Genomic DNA, 21,591 nt, shown 5'->3' on the forward strand with positions numbered 1-21,591 from the left:
GGCAGCATTCAGCTTCATTAAACGTGGCTTTAAAAATCGCTAGACACACCAAAAAATAAGATGTCTCAAGCTGGCATGTGCATCAACTATTGGTATTGCACACGGTGAGATGTATGAATAGGTCCAACACTCAAAAACAGACCATTGTCATACACACATTTTCTTTTTTGGGATTTTTCTCCACCTGTTCCTTACAAATGCATACTGGGCCAATACAATTGAGTGAAGATCAGTAATACTATCATAATGAATGAGTGCCATTTTTACATACCATGTACCGTATTTACATAGGGATTCACTACACTATATTGCCAAAAGTGTTGGGACACCCCTCCAAATCATTGAATTCAGGTGTTTCAATCACTTCCATGGCCACAGCTGTATAAAATCAAGCACCTAGGCATGCAGACTGCTTCTATAAACATTTGTGAAAGAATGGGTCGCTCTTAGGAGCTCAGTAAATTCAAGCGTGGTACCGTGATAGGTTGCTACCTGTGCAATAAGTCCATTTGTGAAATTTCCTCACTACTAAATAGTAGAGGTGGGAATCTTCAGTCACCTCACGATCCGATCCGATTCCGATTCTGGGAGTCACGATCCGATTCCAGAACGATTCTTTATCTACCCCCCCCCCCCCCCCCCCCATTAATTCATTAGTTTACATAAGTAATTAAGTAGTCTATTTTTTTTATAATTACAAATAAAATAAATAAAACATTAAAACAGTTTTATTTTAAGAATTTTAAACTAATATAACTTCAAACCATATAAATAGCAAATAATAAAGAGAAGCATAGAAACAAATGACAAAGAAACAGAAGAGTGCTTTCAGTATTTAAGATTATCTGAACATTTTCCATTCAAGAACTGTGAGTGATTTATTTTCATCATACTTTTGTTTTTTACTTTGACATCTTATTAGACTGAGATATCTTAGATATCTATTTAGCTGCATTCACGCTCGGATCTCTTTTTAAATACAAGTTGTAATGTGGTTTGTCCTCACCGTTTAATCCCTTAAAACATAACTTGCTGTGTTTACGTTCATTTTGCACAAGTATATTAAACCACTTACACGGAGTCGCACAGCCGCATGCGCGAGCAGTCAACACAAAGCGCGCATCAGCATTTGAAACTGAAAGCAGCCTTCTGTTAGCGAGGTTCATATTTTAAATATATAAGTCCACTGCATTCCAAACCACATAAACGATGACTTCGTAGAGCATTTTTAAGGAGAATATCGACGCGCGAGACAGCACACTTCAAGTGTAACATCAAACATGCGCGTCTCTCACAGCGCATCCTGTACAATGAAGCCTGTGAATGTCCTTATAATTCGTTTCAACCTTACGGAAATGGAAGCTTTAGCTAAGTTCTGCCAGGAAGACTCAATCACTACGTCATTACTACCTTCATCTCTATCCAATCACGTCTTCATACTTTCTGTATAAAAGATGGTACTTACTCATGTTTGAGTTCGCAGATGCCGACGCGACATCAACCTCCACCCTCCCCACCACCACCAGGATGGTCCTGTCTATACCTTCTAGGGGGTCGGCTGCGCCCCTGCCTTCGTCTTCAGGCAGGAGATGCAGATCCGCTACCCTCGGATTACGAACTATGGACGGGGCCTACGCCAAAGAACTTTACAATGCTTGCTGGGCTGCCAATAAAAATATGCTTGTTACATCACTTTATCTTCCGAGTCTTTCTGGTAGAACTTTATTAAATATTATTTTACTGAAGGTACGTGTGTGGGGAATTGTTAGCAAGCAGAAGACGGGTGTTTCTAAAGCAAACTCTGCGTCATCGCACATCTGGTTATAAACTAAGCTCAGAATCGATTCTGAAATTCTCAGAATCGATCCAGAATCGTTGGAGAGAGAATCGCGATGCATCGATGGATCGATTTTTTCTCCCACCACTACTAAATAGTCCATGGTCAACTGTTAGTGGTATTATAACAAAGTGTAAGCAATTGGGAACAACAGCAACTCAGCCATGAAGTGGTAGGCCACGTAAAATCACAGAGCGGGGTCAGCACATGCTGAGGCGTACAGTGTGCAGGTGTCGCCAACTTTCTGCAGAGTCACTAGCTACAGATCTCTAAACTTTGCGTGGCCTTCAGATTAGCTCAAGAACAGTGCGTAGAGAGCTTCATGGAATGGGTTTCCATGGCCGAGCAGCTGCATCCAAGCCTTACATCACCAAGTGCAATGCAAAGCGTCGGATGCAGTGGTGTAAAGCACGCCACCACTGGACTCTAGAGCAGTGGAGACGTGTTCTCTGGAGTGACGAATCACGCTTCTCTGTCTGGCAATCCGATAGATGAGTCTGGGTTTGGCGGTTTGCAGGAGAACGATACTTGCCTGACTGCACTGTGCCAAGTGTAAAGTTTGGTGGAGGGAGGGTTATGGTGTGGGGTTGTTTTTCTGGGGTTGGGCTTGGCCCTTTAGTTCCAGTGAAAGGAACTCTTAATGCTTCAGCATACCAAGACATTTTGGACAATTTCATGCTCCCAACTTTGTTGAAACAATTTGGAGATGGCCCCTTCTTGTTCCAACATGACTGCGTACCAGTGCACAAAGCAAGGTCCATAAAGTCATGGATGAGCGAGTTTGGTGTGGGGGAACTTGACTGGCCTGCACAACCCAATAGAACACCTTTGGGATGAATTTGAGGGGAGACTGTGAGCCAGGCCTTCTCATCCAACATCAGTGCCTGACCTCACAAATGCGCTTCTTGAAGAATGGTCAAAAAGTCCCATAAACACACTCCTAAACCTTGTGAAAGCCTTCCCAGAAGAGTTGAAGCTGTTATAGCTGCAAAGGGTGGGCCAACTCCATATTAACCCCTACGGATTATTATCATAATAAAGTCATTAAAGTTCATGTGCATGTAAAGGCAGATGTCCCAAAACTTTTGGCAATATGGTGTATGTTGGTACGATAATCTGTAATCTGTAATATTAGATATTTTTTTTGTATTGATGATTGATTGATGAATCTTTGATTTAAGTGTTTTTTTTTTATTAGGCAAAATATATAAGCTGTTTATCAATTCTCTGAATAACATGAAAATAATTATAGGCTTATCAGTATTAGCTAGAATTTTAATACCAGTACATTCCTAATTTAAATAGTGCTTCGAGATACTGTTTAAAAATGTTTTAAGTGGTTTTCTTACCGGCTGACTGAAATTCGCTCTATTGTATATCACTCTTAAAATATCACTCTTATTTTTTTGGCGTCTATGGTTCCATGAAGAACCTTTAACATCGATTGAACCTTTCCATTGCACAAAAGGTTATTTGTAGTGTGAAAAGGTTCTTCAGAATCAGATTATTAAAATGTTTTTCACACTAATACATTTTTTTTCTTTTAAGAACTGTTTACTGACAGGTTCTTTTGGGAACCCAAAAATGGTTCTTCTGTGACATCGCTGTGAAGGCCTCCTTTTGGAACATTTAATTTTAAGATAGTTGGTGTTTTGTCTCTTTCAATTAGAATCAAACAAACAAGAGGATCGTTCAGATTTCATGCACAGACTTTGCAAGCACGGATTTCACAGAATGTTTCAGAGTGGTATGTTGTTGTTTTATTTGTAATTTTCTTATACATTTTAAATACAAAGTTATACACCATTTAATCTTGATAATGGTCGGAAAACGTCTCGGGTTATGACTGTAACTCTTGTTCCCTGAGAAGGGAACGAGACGCTGCATCGATATAACACTTTGGGGAATGCCCCCAGCGTAGCGCATCTAAAGCCTGAATGAAACTATTTCAATCCTGATTGGCGTTGCGTCATGACGTAACATGTGACAGCATACACAGAAGCTACAAAGGGACGCCCGCACACAACAGAGTAAGCTTTTGCGATGAAGCAAGTCGCTCCCAGGCAGGGGAAGGCGTGGCGAAGGGACGCAGTGTAAGCCGAGACGTTCCCTTTCGAGGGAACTCGCACTGCGTCAATACGACACTTTGGGGAACGAGAACCCATCCCACTATACCACAACAAGCCCTGCCTGTCCCTGTGTGAAGTTGCGCACAGGCACACTTAGGACGAGAGCATTAGAGTGCCTGGCGTAGAAGGAATGTCCAGGCTATAGAATCTGATAAAAGTATGAGGGGTGGCCCATCCTGCTGCATCGCACACTTCTTGGATCGGGGCCTCTGAAAGGAGGGCTCTAGAGGACGCCATGCCTCTGGTTAAATGAGCCCTCACGGCCAAAAATAAAGGCAAGCTGCGCACCTGATAGGCCATAGAGATAGCCTGAACGATCCAGTTACTGATGGTCTGTTTGGATGCGGGAAGCCCCTTCTTAGGCGACCCGAAGCACACCAGCAACTGGTCTGACTTCCGCCATGAAGAAGACCTCTGGACATAAATCTTGAGAGCTCTGTCAGGGCAGAGCAAATAAAGTCTTTCAAATGAAGTCTCTCCATCACGTGAGGTAGGGGATGAAAAGTCTGCAGTAACCGTAGGCCGTGCCACATTCGATGGCACTTTAGGCACATCTGCCTGCCTGGGATGCAAGATAGCCTTAATATCGCCTGGAGCAAATTCCAGGCACCCGTAAGGTATAGAAAAGGTCTGAAGATCTCCTACTCTCCTCAGAGAAGTAATGGCTAATAAAAAAGCTACCTTGAGGGAACGGTTCTTGGCCTCAGCCGACTCCTGAGGTTCGAAGGCTAATGAACGCGATGGAAACTAAACAATGAAATTACACTTTAAATGAATTTTTTCCAAAGATGTTTTCTGTCATTTTAGGTAGTTTTTTTTTTCACGCTGATGTAAATTTAAGTGTTCGTTTTTTTAAATAAGTTTGGTCTTTAGTTGGTTATTTGATGCTATACAAACGTGAATGTGACGTCATGATTGACAGCTGTGATTGACAGCTTCTCTAAACGAAGTAGTCACTTAGGCAGCAATGGACTTTTTTGGCGATTTTCAGGAGGAGATTGGAGCTTCAGCTTTAATTTCTACATGTCCATAACTGTTTATTTCACACTGACATAATGAGTTGTTCTGCAGTGAACTGTACCAACGGTTTCTGCAAGAGTGAGGGCAGGACCTTAATATCGCGGCTTTACTTCCTGCTCATTATTGCGCAGACTCTGGTCCCGCGCTCACTACTGCACAGAAGCAGGTCCCAAATCTGCGCAAGATGTCAGCGCCATATTAGGACTTTGGCGGCTTCAGTTTTCACCAATGGAAGAGAATGAAGGGGCGTCGTCCATCTTTTTTTACAGTCTATGATTTAGATAGGACACCACTGACATATTGTCTGTTCTCACAAGAACGGGGTGACCATTGAGGTCTGGCAGGAAACTCATCTGAGCTCAGAAAATCACCAACATCTCTAGACAATTTATGTGCCAGGAAGAATGATGGTCCTGCCATAGACCTCATGTAAAGCAGCCGTTCATGACCGCGCCCCAGCCTGTGAGGGGTGGTTTGGCACCCTGATTTAGCACCCTGGTACCCTTAAGCCTCAGCGGAGCTAGAGCTGTATCCATGCATTTGGTGAAAGTGTGAGGGGAGAGAGCTAGGCCGAATGGAAGAACACAATATTGTAACGCTTCGCCCCCTAAAGCGAACCTCAGGAACTTTCTGTGAGATGGAAGCATGGATATCTGGAAGTATGTGTCCTTCAGATCTCTAGTGACAAACCAATCCTTGGATTTGATTTGGCTCACAATGGTGGAAATAGTGAGCATCATGAACCTGAATCTCCTCAGAGACCGATTCAAGTGCCTTAGATCTAGAATTGGACGCAACCCCCCCAGGCTTCTTGAAAACTATGAAGTAGCGGCTGTAAAACCCGAACTGCCTGTCCGGCGTAGGAACACTGCCAACAGGGAGTTTACTTCTTGTTCCAATACCCTGCTGTGCATTGACTGCAATCCAAACCACACCGTTGAAATTCGGGTGGAATTTTCGGGTGGAAATGGAACTGCAGCCTGTACCCCTTCCCAAGGAGAAATAATCGGCAGGTTTTGCCATGCTTTGAAATATTCTACTAAGGGAATCAGCCTCTCGAGGCTCGTTCTCGATCCCCTGAAGCGGCTCTCCGGTTTGGTCGAAAACGATTCTCGATGTGTGGACACGAGCGCTGCCTGGCCGTAAGCCTGTAGAGGAGGAGCGAAAACTTCAGAGGTCTCCGCATAGCAATAGGACCTTACCCGAAGCTGTCTTCAAGAATATAACAGTCCTCAGATCGGTTTTCTTTTTGGAAAGTGTAACTAGGAGCTCAGCTCATAAAGTGCACAGGCAGCCCCCTCGAGAACTGCCCATGCATGCTCTGCTCCCAGATGATTATTTCATCTTTTTTAATTCCTCAGAATTAAATGCAGCCATAAAAACCAGACAAGTAAAACATGGTCTGAATGGAAGGCTGAAATATTTAGCTCAAAGTCAGAAAATATCCCACCATTTTAATTCATCAGAATTAAATACAGCCATAATAAACAGACAAGTGAAACATGGTCTGAATGGTAGGCTGAATTAAAATATTTAGCTCAAAGTCAGATAATATTCCACCATTTTAATTCATCAGAATTAAATGCACACATAAACACCAGACAAGTGAAAACCAGTCTGAATGGTAGGCTGAATAAAAATCAAAGTCCTCAAAAACTCCTCAAAGCCAGATAATATTTATACTGTACATGTATACCGGTCTCGTAATCTACAACCCGAGATACGAGCCGTTCATAATACATATCGGCTTTCTTCCCTCGAGAAGAAAGTCAATAGGCACGAGGCTGAAACACCCGAAAGCGCACAACTTTTTCTTTTGCTGTACGCTTTAAGATATTTCTCAATGAACAAAGCCAGCACCCTCAAGAGCTGACAGTATCACAGTATCACACACCGATCGCGTGCGTCACCTCCCGAAGTTTAACGTGGGCAGGAAGACACACGCTTTCAGCTGTGTTTATGGTAACAATCCAAGTTCCCACAGGACAAACAACACCAAATAGGACAGACAGTTGTACACAGATCGCTTGCTGAAGAGCAAAAAGCTAACTCTGTTGTGTGCCGGCGTCCCTTTGTAGCTTCCATGTATGCCGTCACGTTACATCATGACGCAACGCCAATCAGGATTGGAATAGTTTCATTAATGCTTAGGACGCGCTACGTTGGGGGCATTCCCCAAGTCCCGAGTTCCCTTGAAAGGGAGCTATGGTAATACACTATATCAGCACTAATGTTGGCTAGCAGGCGAGCAGAGCCAAACAGCTTTGCCCTTTGTTTACATCATAGAAATAACATAACTTTTATAATTGTAACTGTTAATAGAAAACTCAACTAGAAATAATAAAACATACTTATGAGTTGTGATCCATAAACAACAGATTGTCCCGACAAAGTGGGAACTGCTCCATTTCAGGAGAAGCTTTAATGCGTAGTCTGCATTGTACTCTCTTAGGTTCTGCAAGCTGTTCTCCGTAAAATTTGCAGCACACAGATAAGCGTTGATGTTAAAATATTCAGGAACAGTGTTTAAAATAAATTTTAACCTCTCTGTGTTCGTCAGCTTTAGGAAGGACAAACAAATGAGTTTTGGAAATGGGGTGAACAAAACAGCGTCTCTTTGACAGCGACAACATTGTCTTTTCTAATGCAGCTCCATCAGGCCTCGTCCCATTTTCTTGCGTTATTATTAAGGATATTATTTAAATAAGTAACATTGTGACTTCACAAGATCCGGAAAAAACGTCTTGTAGTCTAAACGAGTCGTATAGTTCTTGGAAATTGGATTCTGTTAAATAAAATATCTCCCTTTGAAGTGGACTTTGAACTTTGTAACCTTGCAGATCTTTTTTATGCTCAAACAGCAAAATTACACACTAACTAAAGTTGAAAAAGGGAAAAATCATAATAGGACCCCTTTAAGAGTGTAGTTCTCTTACACATTCTCACATTTACGTCGAGTTGTTTATGTTGTGCAAGTAATTTTTCAATGAGTATGTTTGTAGTGGTGATTTATGTCTCTATATGTTATTCATTTTTATCCCTCCTTCCCCTCTTCCTCTTGTTCTTTTTCTCTTAATATTTGCATTTTTATATTTTCTTATATCACAGTCACCTTCAGATCTGGTCTAAGGCCCTAAGGGTAATATCTGGCACACTCCATTTCTCTATTTATTTCTAGCAGAATGCTGAATAGGGCCGACCTGTATTCTGTAGATCTACATACACATGCATGTACTTTTCTCTCTGGTGTATATATTTGAAAAAGGGGCAGAGCATACTATCAATCACAGCCGTGTCAGTTTCTCTGGCAAAACTAACCTATTATCAGTCATGTCAACAGAGTGAAAAGCAAGGCCCCATTAGGGAGAAACAGGAGCAAAATGAAAGAATAATCAGAGAAAACAAGGGAAGGACAAAAGGTGGAAAAGAGGATGATGTATAAGAGAGTGAAAATGCAGCAAGGGGGAAAGGGTAAAGATGAAGAGGGAGAGAGAAATTGGGTCATTTGGAAACATGAAGTGGCTGAGTTGGCACCAAGCTGTTGTGAGTGCTGTGGTTGGTTAGTCCCCAGCTCAGGATTATCCCTGGAGAGGGACTAATTTAAACCCATGAGTGAAGAGTTTACAGACAGAGTATGCATTGTGATAAATACTGCATAACTGCACACTGCTACGTGAGAGTTATGTAACTTCAAAGCCACAAAAGAAACTTCCCACTCTGTTATTTATTTTCCTCGACCCTGAAAAGTCCCGCAGTGAGAGCAAAATATCTTCATAATTCTGGACCCATGCATCAATCCAAATAACAAATGATAATTAACACATTTTCTATTAAAATAATTATAGCGCTGTTCTTTGTAAACAGTATTGCTCTTGCAACATTTTCAAGAATAAATCATTTGTAATCTGTCTGAATTAATAAACTCTCTTTTATTGCATCGATCTAGTGATAAATTACCTGTTATTTCAAAGAGTCACACTGATCAATTGAATATCCTAATTATGATTGTTTAACTACCAAAGTGTCAATATCTGTATTTTTAATTAGAGCTGTTGATGTTTGTGAACAACTTTTTGAGCGAATCTGATTCACTCATAATATACTCACTCACTTGTTTGCCTCCTACTGGTATAATGCTGATCCATGAATCAGCTCAAATGATGAATGATTAGTTGATTGATAACATGGATTTCATATTTTTATTTCATATTTTAATATTAATATTTGTATTATTTTATTAATGTAATCTTTTGACAATTTAAAAAAAAATGCAAATAGTCCATGTATTGGTATAAATCTCTAATTTTTCAGTAGTTCATTAAACATGTATAGTATACATTACACTTCAAGGTTCAATGAGGATCTAAATAGCCCCGCCCCTTTTCAGCACTACGCTCGTTGTGTTTTGTCTTCTGTTTTTCCACAGCATGAAGTTAAGATCTTATTGATTTATGAATGATCCGCTTGTTTTATATCTTCCCGCTCTACTGATATTTGTTACAGCATCCGTTTCAAACATTACAAGTAAATCCACTTCACTAGCTACCGTAAGTTCTACCTTAAAAACCTAAGATGAAAGACAAAATTCTAAAGATGGCTCCTCTTGTTTCTCTGGTGCATAAGTTCTATAGAACCCTGGGTTCCTGATTGGATTTTGAAGATTCCTTTCAAATTGTCAGATTAAAAAAAAAAAAAAATTCCACAAATATTTTATATAGGCCTAAGGAGAAAAGTCTTAAATAATTGCATAATACTTTCATGTTTAATGGGTTATTTAAAAATATATTTATTTTAAATTATTTAAAAGTATGTTTTTGAGCGGTTTAATCCATAAACTGAAATTAAAATTGAATTAAAACTAAATCCATTAAATGGTGCCATAATGGGAACCCCTAAAAGGGGAAGCGCCTGATAGAAAACTTTAACCTTTTATAAAAACCTTTCTTCTAAGAGTGCATGAAACATTTAAAAATGGTTTTGAATAGCATGACACCATGCATGCCGTATATTTCACGTCATGTCAATTAGCCAAATGTTGTACCTCACAGATACACGGATAGTTCAAACCCTTTGCTAATTGAATCATGGCTTGACCAATCTATCATAATCCTTCTTTGAAGTTTTTCAAGACGTGTGCAATGCATCATCAACAAACCACTTATGCTTCCATTTGGAACGCTGTTGATGAGTTATGACTGTTGTTGCATCCCACACAGTGCTTTCAGAGTGTGTTTTGTGAGGCAGTTGGGTAACTGGAAACTAGCTTGTCTCCCCCACAGCTGAAGAGAAAAGTCATGTCTGTTGAACTGAGGAAAGAGAGAATTTGGCACAGCAGTGCTTACTGGCTGTCAGGACTACAGATGAGACTGACAGAGGGCTAATAGGACCTGCCTGTCTATTATGAAAGAGAAAAAAGGAGGGAGAAATGCACAAGCGGACATTCAAAGAGTCTCAAATGGACAGGCACTGTTATACTTTATCAGTATGTGAAGGTGAACGATGACAGAGGTCGATTCTTCTGAGATGGAAAAACGGGAAACTAATGGGACGGTCTGTGTATAAATAAAACAGATTAATGTTGGCATGAAAATTTCCTAAATGCATGTTATTGATGTTATTGTGAACAATTCATACACTTGAATGTAAGTCACAATACAGAAAAGATGTCGCTACTTCCATTTCATCACAACTTTTACTATATTAACATAAAAAAAAACAAGTCTTAAATTCAGCTAATTAAAGGAAACCCTTGCTCGAATATCTAAATGTACTCTGTGTGTAATGTGTAAACTTAACACAAACCTTTTAATGTCTGACATAAATTCTTTTTTTTACCTTTATAGGGCTGAGCGAATATGGGTAGAACTCTTTACTGCCCTAGTACTTCAGAAGTCCCTCTTAAAAGTATACATGTTAATTAAATTTCTTAATATTCGCTCACTGACACGGTCACCACCTACTGCTGTAACTTGCAGCATGAGTCAACAGCTGCATCTGAAATTGCATACTCTCTGACTAGGTAATTCTTCTGAATAAGTAATTACTTCGTGACCGTTAAAAAAGTTTGTTATATATAGTATGAATGTGTGTAGTGTGAATATAATCTGGATGTACTACATCAGCTATGTTTTTATTGTCATGTGAAATACCAGCATCAGTTGCATCTCTTCAATGCCATTGGCCTCATGGGATAGTAAAGTGTAATTTAATGCTCACTTCAGGATTTTGCCAGAAGTAGAAAGTCATCTTGTTACTACACAGACAGTTTTATGAATACTGTGAATTCGTACGTCTTGGGATTATGTGTGTAACCCTGGTTACTTGAGAAAAGGAAAGAGATGCTGCGTCAGTTACTGAAGCTATGAGGAAGCTATAACATTGGCCAATGCAGAGCGACGACGTTGCAAGGCGCATGAGAACAATTCTTCAGATAAGTATTGTTTGAAGGAAGACACGCAGGTATGCCCAAAGCATGGCAACACAATGCAGCGTCTTGTTCCCTATGGAACCGGGCCTACAGAACGCTACAAGACGTTCCTATTCAAGGGAACTCAATGCTGCGTCAGTTATTGACATCTGTCCAGACTGGAAGAAAGGAAGAAGAAAAGAATGAAAAAGGGGACTGGAGCTTGGGCAGTAGCCAAGCTCAATCACTTTTCCAATCAATCCTCTTTTTTCGCTGCGTTCACAGCCTTCAGATCTGTGTGCGGCTTTCTACTATCATGGCGCATTTCCCCCCCACTCCTTGAAGTGAGAGCTCGCCTTCTGCTCTTCTCTCTAGGAACTTGTTCCTGGTAAGGGCGCAGATGATTCAGACCTGAACCTGGTGAGGGATATACTTCCCAAAGATGGCCGACTACGTTCTCGCCTCTCTAAACCTGTCCACCACCATCTCAACGGCAGTACCAAAAAGTCCAGAGGGCGAGACGGGGGCATCAAGGAGAACAGCTTTATCACACTCCTTGATGCCTGACAAATTAAGCCACAGATTAGAGGGCTGCATTAGGATTGATTCGCCCGGGGCCCGCGGGACCCAACGCAAATCTCGCGGGAGCGGGCAGTTTGAACTTTGCTGCGGGCGGGAATGGGCGGCTAAAAAAAAAACACTGCGGGATCGGGAGGTAGCCTAGCGACATGATGGAGATGTCAATAATGGCTCTTTTCCACTACACAGCTCGCCTCGGCTCGGCTCGACTCGACTCGCCTTTGTTTGGTTTTCCACTGTGTAAAAGTTGTAACTGTATCTGCTTGCAGGTACTTTTTTTCATACCACCTCCGGCGAGGTTCTGGGCGAGCTGAGGCGATACTAAAATGTGACGTGAAAACACGGCAGACTGCTGATTGTTCAGAGAGAATCATTACTATTCACTGCGTCATCATTGCACGAGCCAGATGGAATATCCTGAATAAAAAACAGCAAAAACGAAAACAAAACCATCCAAAAACAGCATACACTCGATTTCCTCCATTGTCCTGTGTGTATGTGTCCAGAATACATGCCGGCCAGGGAAACGAAACAAACAACCCCATGAATCTCTTTAATAATAGCAATACAAATATGTGTTCTCCTGCGGGACGGGAGAAGACACAAAATCAATGCATCTCTATTATTGTGCGGGAATAAATTCTCAGAGTTTTGCGGGTGCGGGCGGGAGTGGACATACATATTGCGGGAGCGGGCGGAAGTGTAACACATACGTTGCGGGAGTGGGCGGTAATGGTCAGAAATTCGGTGGGCGCGGGCGGGAGCGGGATGAAGAAAACAGTCCCGCGCAGGGCTCTACCACAGATGTCTCAATCTGTAGTCCCCAGGGGAAAGATAATTTGCTTTCTCCTTTCCACCCAAGGCATCCTTCTATAACCCTGTTCATCCAGCCCCTCTACATTAGAATAACTCAAAGCCGAATGAACCGTGCGAGTAGAGTATGGATGTCTCCATGAATCTGACACCTCAGTGTGCAGGTATCGTTCATATAAGCGATCATCTGCAGTCTTGCATTTCAAACCGGACACATTCAGGCTTACTCGGGCTGTGGCATGAAGTGACATGAATTTGTCTTTTGCGTTTAACCCATCCAAGTTAGTGCATACACATTAGGAGCAGTGAGTAGTTAACACACACTCGGAGCAGTGAACCAGTTAACAGTGAACACTGAGAACTGAACCCGCAACCTTTAGGTTACAAGTCCAACTCTCTAACCACTGCTGCCCACAAGCTCCACTGGCTCATTGTGTTTGTATCTTTTAGATATATACATCTCTAACACCATGTCTTTTTTGTCAGAATCATAGGCGAGCAATTCGTCCTTGTTTTTCGCAGAAGAAGCCACTGAGTTTCCACAATGGAGCCAGCGGCATCAAGACAATGGAGTCCACAATCGCAGCCTGTGCGCTGCCTCTGGAAACGTGGGGCTAGAGCCACGGGGCTCAGCGGCTTGACTCTCTTCTCTCATGAAGAGAGCCAGCCGGGAGTGGAGCTTTCTCGGTGAGAAATCAAAGCAATAAATGTATCCAACCCCCTTGAGGGCTGAATGTGCATGCTCCGCTCCCAGACAGATAACACACAGCTCGTGACCATTGCTAGGCGTTATAAAACGAAGGCATGGAGGGACACACTGTTTGAATTGTCTGCTCGCTATTATTCTGCTTACCTTCTCCTTTCTTTACACACACTGCTATCTTCACACAGCACACAAAGAAGCGGCTTCCTGAAGACAAATATGCTGATGATGTGTTACCAGGCACCTTTCTTATACACTGGGGCACCTTGCGACCTCATCGCACTGTGTTGGCTAATGAATGGTTTGATGTTACACGTGCCTCAGACACTGGGTGCCACGAGGACGCACTTCAAGTGTGTCATTAACTGACACAACGTAGAGTTCCCTCGAAAGGGATCTACTCTTTTCACATACTGTTTGTCGCCTAGTATAATAATAATAATTCTTCATTTTTATTTGTATTGCGCCTTTCTCAAACTCAAAGCACTAGCATATAGTACAGTATGTGATTTGGGATGCATCCAGGGCTTGACATTAACTTTTTTGCTCACTAGCCAATGTGGCTAGTGGTTTTCCAAAGTTACTAGCCACACAGCATTTTTACTAGCCACATTTTTGTTGTTGTGAAATTACCTGATAAAAGTTGACTATGGCGTGCTAAAATTTACTTGAACTAGATTTACAACCCTTTTAAATGTAAAACCACTGTACACACCCAAATCAAGACTACATAAATATATAACAATACAGGTCATTATCATTAGCTCTGATAAGGTTGTGTGTAAAGCTCCTTTTTTTAAATAAAACCATGTATTATGTATTATATGTTGCCACATAGCTCCACCGGCATACGACTAACTCCAGCAGGGCAGCTAGCTGTCTCTTCTTTCTGTGTTGTCGGTCACTAGCGCGCAAGGCAACACTGTGTGCATGTAATACTCATTAGGGCTGTCAAAATTGCTCAAAAATGACGTTCGAATATTCCCTCTAAAAAAAAAAAAAAAAAAAACATTAGTAGGCAATAGGCTAAACACATAGCCTATTGCCTATTCGAACTATTCGAACATCTGGTTGCGCATTTTGTCAATGACGCGCGCTTACGTCAATAACAGGACAAATGAATAGAAAGAGACATAACTACTTGTATAGGTAGTTTATTTAAGTTTCAACATATTTGACAACGTATTACCTACACAAAAAAAAAGTAAATCAACTTTCTCTCGCTCGCCCTCACCCTGCTGCGTTCACGCCGGACACGAATAGCGCGTGTGATTTCAATGTAAAGACGCGTTTATGCGCGTCTGGAGGTCTTGCGGCGCGAATGAGGCGTCACGCTCTCTGCACATAACGGTTTAAAGGAACAACAACAATAAGCAAATGTTGAGTGCTGATCAAGAGTTTTGTGCAAGCAATTTAAGGTCGCGACTTATATAGCAGGCTTCATTCAGTGATTGAAACAAATATTATTAACATTAATTGAAGTTTTACAGTATATAGAACCTACATTGAACGCTCCGAGTGAGCTGTGCTGTGGTAAACATGGAACTTTTCCTTGACATGAAATGGTAAATAATCAAACCAGTGGAAGCCTGCAGTGCATGAAACTGCTGTATCTAACCTACCTTATTCATGCAATATCTATTCAGTCAGTACAGTAGCCTACACTTTAGTAATGTTTCTGTTTAATGTGTCAACGCTTCTTCCTGTTACCTGTCCCTGATCCCTCAGGCAGCGCGCCCACTCGCAAAGCAGACAGCGGCGCCTCTGCTACCGCGGGTGTGTTTTTCCACATTCGAATATTCATTTTCACCTTCGAAATTCTGTTTTTTAAAACTATTCGAATTTAGAATATTCGTTGACAGCCCTAATACTCACGGGAGTTGTAGTGTTGTAGTGTCGTAGTGTCACACTTATTTCAGATGCCTTTTGAAAAGACTACAATTATTCAACCCGCCAAAGTGGCTAGTTGGAGTGACTATGTTACCCGCCACGAGCAAAATCCACCCGCATTTGGCGGGTTGGCGGGTGTTAATGTCAAGCCCTGGATGCATCCAAAGATTTGATCAAGTGGTGTTCACTAGATTTCATATAGGTCATACGAGATTGACTGCTTTTCTGCTTAAGATCCCCCGTTCCATTTTATTCCTTTACATATTTTATTGGACCTTTCCGCTTTTAATTCAAGTACACAACATTTTTGGTAGTAAGCTCTCTTAAAGGATTAGTTCACCCCAAAATGAAAATTTCCTAATAATTTACTCACCCCAATGGCATCCAAGATATCCATGTCTTTCTTTCCTCAGTGGGAGAGAATTATGTTTTTTATGTTAATATTTTTCTTCTAACAATGGACTTCATTGGTTACCATCGTTTTTAAGTCCAAATCAATGCAGTTTCAAAAGTCTTTGAAGTGTTTAAACGGGCTGTACGCGATCACAGCTGAAGAATAGGTTGTTATCTAGCGAACCGATAGGTCATTTTCAAAATTGTTTTATAATTTATAGACTTTTTACCTTCAATAGTTCGGATTGAGCTGATCAACAAACGGACAGGGAACTACATCATCACGTTGAAAGGTCACGCCGGCGCCTACTTCATCATTGCAACTTTGGCCCCGCCCACTGGCATGTTAGAGGAGAGAAGAGCACCGGATCATTCACTGGACTAAAAATAACATTACCTTCCAAAGTATCTTAATGCTAGGAATATGGTTATTTATTTTCAACAATGTGAATGTCTAAGTTGAGCATTATTTATTTGTATTCGCTACATTTCACTGTGGATTGTTTGGTAAATCAGTCGTGACTTCGGCGCAGGCTTTGGAAACAGACTTTTATGATATGGACTTGACAGTAATGTGACCTGTGTTACTTCTAATGCCTGATCTGTGACCAGTGATTTCTGATTTCTTTGCCTATGTGTCAGTGAATCAAACCAGTGACTAAACGGTCAACTTCACATGTTTTCTCTTAGTAGGATGAAAATTATCTCTTATTTATACTGATTAAATAATATATAGAAAGTGACCAGAGAACGCTCCCTTTACAATCGATGGAGCTGTCAATCAAACAGTGCAAGTTTATCAGTAACTGAGTTCTGGACTCTCACCAAAACTCCTGTTATAACAAACCTTATATCTATAGTATTTGGTTATAATCAACAAATCTCTTATTTACATTGTGTTTGCACTGTTAGTTATGATGAAAGCATTTGTTAGTGTGCAGAAATCAAGTTGCAAAGATGAGATCACTGCATTCATGCACTCAACATGTCTGTGATCAGCTACAATGCTCATCACTGCAACCTTTCATGACACTAAATATAATGCTATAGATCTAAATATAATGCTATAATAACCAATTTTCACGATTAGTTAACCTTGAGAGCTGTTATAGTAAAAACATGCTGAAAGTTTTCGAGAGTTCCACATGTAAAGCTAGCTATTTCATATGCAAAAATGTTAGCCAATCTCAGCAGTGGGCGTTTACACTTAAGTCTCACAACAGGTGAACACGACACGCCCCTTCAAACAGAGCGTTCAAATCTGTTGGCTAAAATCAAAGGTAGGAAAATGCCTTTTATTTCTAAATTATGACAATTTTGATGTAAAAATCATACTATCATTATAAGTGCACGTTAGGAAACATTGTAAAACAATGAAACAATGCAGTACAGTACATGACCCCTTTAAAATCTACAACCTCTACTTTGAATGCATCAAGTTTATAAATCAGTGAACAAACCTAGACTAGTCATTTTGTCAAACAGAATCAAAAGTTTGGTAATCGAGCATGATTACATTTGTCATGTCACTCAAGACTCCCACCCGGCCTCCCTTAGAAAAGAGTGGGCAAGCTTGTACGTTTAAAGACAGAGACATATGTGCAAGGGCAACTGTAGAACATCCATCTATTCTCATCCCAGTGTATTAGGAGAAAATATATATATATACACACACAAGATATATACACACAAGATATATCTGTGCGAGAACCCTTTTCAGTTTGTGTATGTAAATCAAGGTGAATTCTTTCTGTCCCATGCTAATGTAGAAACTAGCTCGGCCATAGCATTTGTAATGGGAGATGACAGGTTATTTGTACTGGTGTATCAGCCAGTGATTATTACTTATCTATGCGGTAAGAGAGAGTCAATGCACCATCATCGTGTTTGTGCGTATGCGGCTCTTTCCAGTATGCTCATTTACCTTCTGTCTTTAACATATTCTGCGAATATTGATGAATATGCACCGGATATAAATTACAAACACATAGGCAAATTATCTTTTAAATGAGAGACAATCGCTTTGCTTCAGCAGATCCATCCTTTATTGTTTGGTTTTCTAATGTCAGACAGCAAAAATAGATTTTCATACATAATTCATTATTAACACACTCTATTATTTTGTATTTATGTATGTGCATTTATCACTGCAGTGTTGGATTTCTGCGATGAGTCATACTCAAGCATTTATTACTGTATACTAGGGATTTTAGAAACACGTTTGAATGCTCTAATATCCATGTTATGGTACCTGCGACATGAGACATAGCCCATTGCACAATTGTACTGAGATTGTGACAGTTGACCTTCATGTGACAAGGTGACCTTCGGCTCACCACTTTCAGCTCAAAAGCAGCAGTGTTTTTCTAATTGCTAATTATTTTTGCAGACGCATTACTAAATTGGTTTCAGCGGTGCACAAATTAGCGCCTATGCCAAAAAAACGTAGGGTTCAGACATATCATCTCTCAGTTCGCTAGCGTTTGTAGAATAAAGTGTTTTTCCTTTTTTTTGGCATAACTGCTAAGCGTCATCTTTCTTGTCCCTTCCTTACCCTTCTATGAGTTCGTCATGTTCTGAGTTTGTTTTCGTTCCTCAGCAAGATTTCTTCTAAACTGTGCCAAGATATGCCATAGTCTGTTATAAAACACCATCTGCAATAAACATGAATTTTTTTTTTTTTTTTTTTACAAATGTCCAGTTGTAAACAGTGTAGTACACTACATTTTTGAGTTAGCTATTTGTTTAAGGGTGGTATTGGTATAGGATTAAATGCTTTAATAAAGTAAAATAATCAGCCAAATAAAACACTTTGTTTTGGGTGCAGAGTGGGCTATACGTTGTGATGACAGGAACTTTCTAAAACTGCAGAATGATTTTCATGAAACACATTTTTCTGACAGAACTCCTGAGGAGGCAGAACAGTAAAATATGAGTATATCTCTAGCATATCTCAGCACCAACTGGTCACGTACAAGGTCCCATGATGCTTTTTTTTCTCATTGTTTCCATAGTCAGTGCTACAGCAAAGCTTTGATGATGGTGGTTTTTGTGCAGTTTTTCTGTTAGAATAGATACTTTTTCCTGACTAAACATTCTTCTGCTTTTTCTTTACCAGCATTCAAAATGTTTTTTCTTCTTTGTGGATATAATTATATATTGATTATTTATATTTTTATATATATATATATATATATATATATATATATATATATATATATATATATATATATATATATATATATATATATATATATATATATAGGATTTATGATTAATAATATTAAAGTCCCCCTGTGGTGAAAATCAGCTTTTTAATGTTGTTTAGGCTATATGTTTATGTGGCGTTTTTAATATGCTTTAAGACAAACCATGTGCAAATTCATGTCAACACAATTGCTGAGTATTTTCTCCTTAAAACTGCAGTGAAAAAAAAAACTGTCTCAAACCCGCGGTTTGAGATCGCTGGTGTCTGTGACGTCACAAACTACCTTGTAACCAATCACGTCAACATGCCGGCGGGCTTTAGCATATTATTAACAGTGAACTACCGTAGCAGGGGAGTCTCAAGAGGAGCCAGGTTATCCCGGTATATTTTTCTGTTGATATGAAACATCTGGTAGATTTAGCGATATGGCGGATGTATGAAGTATATTAAGTTATGATGTTATGATGCCCTAAATGCCTTTCTCCACTGACGTTCTGATTTGTTCAAAGCATTTCTAAGGATGCTGGTTTTTAGAAGGCAGCTGTCTGACTCTGAGGTGGCGAACGGGAACATGGTTTGTGTAACATTAGCAATAAAATGGTTAGTTATTTGATAACGTAGTCAAGCAAAAGGCTAATCATATTAATTACCGTTATGTGTCCAACGTTGTAAAGAGCGACACCATTGTGCAGCGTTTACCTCAGTAAACTGACAGTGAATCAATGAGCTGGCCTGAGTGAGTGGAGGTGGGGCTAATTTGAATATTCATGGTTCTGCGTATACTAAATGAGGCAAGGGTGTAGAGATACATTCAAGCTATTTTAAGGATTTTTTTTCACAGGTATTTTTTTTTTAAATGTTATTTTGGTGATTGGAGTTTTATAGGAGTTTCAAGGGATAAGATTGTTGACTTCAGTGGGACTTTGTTTTCACATGGATTAGTTCAATTACACAAATGTGTTTTTGTTTTTTTGTCTATTGGTTACAAACACCTAGTTTAAACGAAATTAGAACTGTGAATTTGATCCTGCAAGCTAAAATGTATAATCATTTAAATTTTAATAAAAATTATGATAATGTAATAATTTCTTATAATAATATTTTAATATCATCATATTGTTGTTTAAACAACTCAACACAATAAAATCACTCAGGCAAACAAACATTTCATGAATTATCTTTTTGTTTCATAATTGCTTTACCGAAAATTTTCAACTCGAGAACCGAATCATTACGATTCATTCAAAAAACAAATCATTTAGTCCTAGACTGTGTCCGAAATCGCATACTCTCTTGAGTAGGTACTTATTTTGAATAAGTAATTACCACATGACTGCTAAAAAATATGTTCTATATTATGAATGTGTAGTATGACTGTAATCTGGACGTACTACATTCGCCATGTTGTCATTATCATGTGACCTACCAGTGTTAGTTGCGTTGCTTCACTGCCATTCATAAATCCTCTCCCATGGCCTCATGGGATAGTAAAGTGTCCATTATATGCACAATTCAGAATTTATGAGTACTGTGAAATTGAACATACTTCTTTTGTCACATATTGTTTTTCGCTCTACTATATGCGATTTCGGATGCAGCCTTTCTGAACATCATGGTGAGGTGAATAATGTCAGAATATAAAATGTTTGTTTTTAGGTTAACTATTCCTTTAAGATAATATGGCTATACAGAAAGTGACTTCAAAAAAATATTCACTTGAGTAGAATTCCGTGACAACTAGCCCCGGCGTTCTGTAACTTCTCTGCAGTTCTTTCTTGATCTTATCTTTTTACAAACTCACTATGGCTTTTTTCTTTCACATACATCCTCCGTTTCTCTCTATCTCTCTCTCTCTCATCTCAGAGCACTCTCTCATTGTTAAATCTCAGCAGTACTGTGAGAGTGGCAGATCAGTGAACACGGTGCGCAGAGAATTTATAGAAAACGTCACAACCGAGGCACGAGAGAGAGAGAGTAGTGAGAGGGGAGGGAGAGTGTGAGAGGAGGACAGAGAACGAGGGAGGGTATATTGATACAAAACGACGGTGGTTTCTCTTCAGTGTGTGTGAGAGAGACCATGAGTGGAGACAAGATGGAGTGCTGGAACAGATGAAGACTGTCATTGGGTGAGTGTGTATGTGTGAATATGTGTCTGAATGCCTTTGTTTTTGTCCACTTGATAATGCAGGTTTGTGTATCAGCTTGACCACCTGTTAGTGTGTGTGTGTCTGTGTCCACATGCGCATGCACACATCTGCGTGTCTGCTAGTGATTGTATGTTGCCTGCAGGTGTATTTTTATATGAGTGTACATTGGAACACATTTCTGTGTGTATGTGTGTGTTTATAAGTCACTGTGCACTAGTAGCTGTGTTTATCTGCACTTCTGCTTAACTCTGCGTATGATGTGTGTCTGTTTGTTCTCGCCAACATGTGTATGTTAATGCAGCCTGACAGCCTTTGTGTGCACGTGACAGTGTTTTTTGTATCTTACTAGCCTCATGCGTTGAAATAACCATAGATAGACATCTGTATGTGCAAAGCACAAATATTATTGTTGATGTTTTTTGTGCAACACTTCAATTTTAGTCAAATAATTAAAGAGGCGAAGTAA

The 21,591-nt window shown here is 40.0% G+C and overlaps 1 protein-coding gene across 2 annotated transcripts in view; it reads left to right on the forward strand.

Annotated features, from left to right (window-relative positions):
* Positions 1–20,852: 20,852 nt before the first annotated feature.
* Positions 20,853–21,591, forward strand: part of doc2g (double C2-like domains, gamma) — a 40,533-nt gene continuing 39,794 nt past the window's right edge. Inside the window, exon 1 of one of the 2 annotated variants that reach the window (XM_079897753.1) lies at positions 20,853–21,104. The gene's annotated coding sequence lies outside the window, so the exon portion shown is untranslated. The remainder of the gene's footprint in view (positions 21,105–21,591) is intronic. The other variant, XM_079897754.1, reaches the window with a different exon arrangement.

Source organism: Squalius cephalus (genome assembly GCF_949319135.1).
Source record: "Squalius cephalus genome assembly, chromosome: 16".
NCBI classification, from domain to species: Eukaryota; Metazoa; Chordata; class Actinopteri; order Cypriniformes; family Leuciscidae; genus Squalius; species Squalius cephalus.